Source organism: Rattus norvegicus, chromosome X, assembly GCF_021556685.1.
Source record: "Rattus norvegicus strain SHRSP/BbbUtx chromosome X, alternate assembly SHRSP_T2T, whole genome shotgun sequence".
Taxonomy (NCBI): domain Eukaryota; kingdom Metazoa; phylum Chordata; class Mammalia; order Rodentia; family Muridae; genus Rattus; species Rattus norvegicus.
The window spans coordinates 109121810-109124832 of record NC_141554.1 but is presented as its reverse complement, the minus strand read 5'-3'; the positions used below and the strand labels follow the sequence as shown (position 1 = coordinate 109124832).

Here is a 3023-nt window from a genome sequence, read left to right as displayed (position 1 = left end):
TTTTCACAGAAGATCATCATCTTTAGACAAAGAACAAATGGCTGGGAATATTGCCTGGCCCGAGCTCTCGAGCTCTCGGCTCCTCGGCTCCTCGGGGCCAAGCTTTAACAAACTTAAGGAATACAAAGCAGGGCAATAGGCAATCGTCAGATTTGGTCTTGAACTCGGAGGTGGGAGAGTGGCAGGAATCTAAATGAGGACAGCCTTGGTGACGGGACTGGGAGGGAAGGCACTTGACTCAGTCTCCTGTTCCCACCCGGGCAAGAGCCAGTTGCTCCTCAACCTTCAGCGGCCCAGAGGCTGCTCCTGGTTGAGCCTCTGGAAGAAGCTTTTGCCCAACTCTCAAGTGCTGATCACGGTGGAGCAGGACGGTGCAGCCTTAATGATCCTGGGGAGGAAACCTGCAGAGTCCCCTGGTGCCAGATTCAGCCTGGCTTCTCCGAAGCAGGAGCTAGGGGGAGGCAGCTCTTGGCGGCTTCAGTCTCGTAGCCTCCACTGCTCCCAGTGACATTTGTCGCTGTGTCTTCACCACATCGAAGGGTAGGGTAAGGGTGGCAGCCACCATTCTTGAGATGCCACCAGCCAAAAAGCTGACGCCCACAGATGTCTGTTCTTTTTGTCTTAGCCCATTCAGCCAGCTCTTCTCCAGTCACAGCGAGCGCCAGCCACCCTGAGCCACTGCAGTTCGGACACAGGTAGCCAGTTCGCGGGCGTGACACATGCTGAGCCAGCAGCTTGGTCCGCACAAGCTCCAAGGGACTGACCAATGTTACAGTGCCCATACGGGCGAGGGCAACAGACACCATGGGTGCGTAGAGGTCAGAGGTCAAGGATTGACTACATAGGAAGGCCTTGAATTGGCCAAAAGCAGTGAAGCAGATGGAGGTAGCTCACACAGTCTTCACCGGGGTGGCTGGGAGGCCTCTCCACAGGGTCCTAGCGCCCACATGCCTCACAGTCTTCCAAAGGCATCCAAGGTGTCTACGGAGTGACTGAAAGCGGACCTTCAACATATTCAGGGGTGTCATGAAGAGGGAGGCGACCACAGCCCCAGCTCCTAAGGCCACCATTTGCAGAAGGGAGCTAATGACCCCAGGATTCTAATCATCCACATTGGAGTTTCAATCCGGACTCTGATCTGGTCCTTGCGCGCCACTCCAGGGGCCTGACAGGCCCATAGCGACTCCGCGGCCCGCCGCTGCAGGGTCCGCGCGTTCCCGCTTCGCATAGCGGTCCAACCCCCTTCATTTTTAAATATTGCAGGCAGATTATTTTCAACATTTTATTTTTGTTGTACATGTTTGCTTCACATTAATGAATTTCTAAGTCAGGCCTTTTATGAGGAGTTTATACTGTCTAGGCCCAAGATACGCTGCAAACACAGTCTGAAGCAAAGTAGGAAATAACATTTTTCTAAAGACCCGCTTAGAAACTGTAATCCTGTAATTGAAGATGTTTCCCCTCTATGGTAGAGGGCTTGCTTCATACCTGGCAACAAGGCCCCCATTCACGGGTGTAGCCAAAAGGATGGGGTACAGACCACCCAGAACAAAACCAACTAGTGCACCCCGTGTGTGTCGTACATGTTTCACAGTTCAAATCACCTCTACTCAAACGTAAACTTACAAAACTATGGTAGGACAGATTTGCTTCAAAAACAGGATCACAGCCACAGGTGAGCTAGAAGCTCCTAGACCTTGTGTCACGTTCAAGATTCGCTGAAACAGACTGCTATTAGGTCCCCCAAAGCAGCAATAAGTCCAATATATGTTGATCCATATTCAAGCAGATTCCTGTCTAGTTCTGAAGTTATTTAATTTTTCTGGATATGATATGAAATATTAAATCATCTTTGTTATTGTTTGGTTTATGACTTTCCATCTTGGACCACTCCCACTCCACAGAGTGACTGCAGCTTATGGCCACCTCCCCAGCCGCTCGCTAGCCCTGTGCTTGCTCAGAGCTTGCTCAGACCCTCCCGGGCCGGCCCAATCCACCACAGCCTTCACTAAGGTTGCCTGAGCTCCATCTTCGGAGTTAGCAAGCATGTACTTAAGTTAGCCCTGACTTTTTAAAGTCAACACAATTTCTTTTCAAAACAAAAGTATGAAGCATAATAAGAATCCTCTTACCCACCCTTTGTTTCCTTTGGACTCTTAGGATCTTCCTACAGTGGTGATGAGACACGAAAACTCACTGAGGTTACACACACACACACACACACACACACACAGACAGAGAGAGAGAGAGAGAGAGAGAGAGAGAGAGAGAGAGAGAGGTGGAGGGAGAGGGAAGAGGGAGAGAAAGAGCAGAAGGGGAGGCAAAGGACCTGTGTGTGTATATATACATGTATATATACATATTATATGTGTATATGTATATCTATGTCATGCAAATGTATGCTATATGTATATAATATACGCATATATAGTCATATATATATGACTTGCAGGAGAAATATATATATATACATATATATAGTTACAGGCGGAAGAAAAAGAAAAATAGCATAGAGATATTCCTGCTGGTGATTGTATGTGGCAAGATAAGTGATATCATTTTCCATTTCCTGCCCTATCATGGAGCACAGGGACCTGCAGCTTCATTTCAGGAAAGCAAACCATTTGTGCACTAAATCATGACCTAGAGGCAGGGACAAGTGACTTTTTTTTTAAATTACCATCAGGAGGCAAGAGAATCATGAATCTGAGGCCACCCCAACTCAAAGTTAATCATGTAATATCACCTTGGTTTAAAAAAAAAAAGTAGAAAACAACAAATGCCAACAAGGTAAAGAGGAACCCGGGGAGAAGCTCAACAGGTAGAGCATTAGCCTCCCAAGTCTGACTACCTGAGTTCAGTCCCCAGAACCCATGTACAAAGCTGGAGGCAATGGCACAGTCACAAGATGGAGGCAGACATAGATGTAGCCTGGAGTATGCATCCTGGCAGAAATGAGAGAGATCCTGCCTCAACAAGGAGGAAGGGATCAACTCCCAAAACTCATCCTCTGACCTTCAGAC

The 3023-nt window shown here is 48.1% G+C and overlaps 2 pseudogenes; both read right to left on the bottom strand.

Annotated features, from left to right (window-relative positions):
- Window positions 1-213: 213 nt before the first annotated feature.
- On the bottom strand, window positions 214-1121 carry Slc25a39-ps7 (solute carrier family 25 member 39, pseudogene 7; annotated as a pseudogene).
- A 190-nt stretch (window positions 1122-1311) lies between these two features.
- Window positions 1312-1881, bottom strand: Tmem126a-ps1 (transmembrane protein 126A, pseudogene 1; annotated as a pseudogene).
- Between the last annotated feature and the right edge of the window lie 1142 nt (window positions 1882-3023).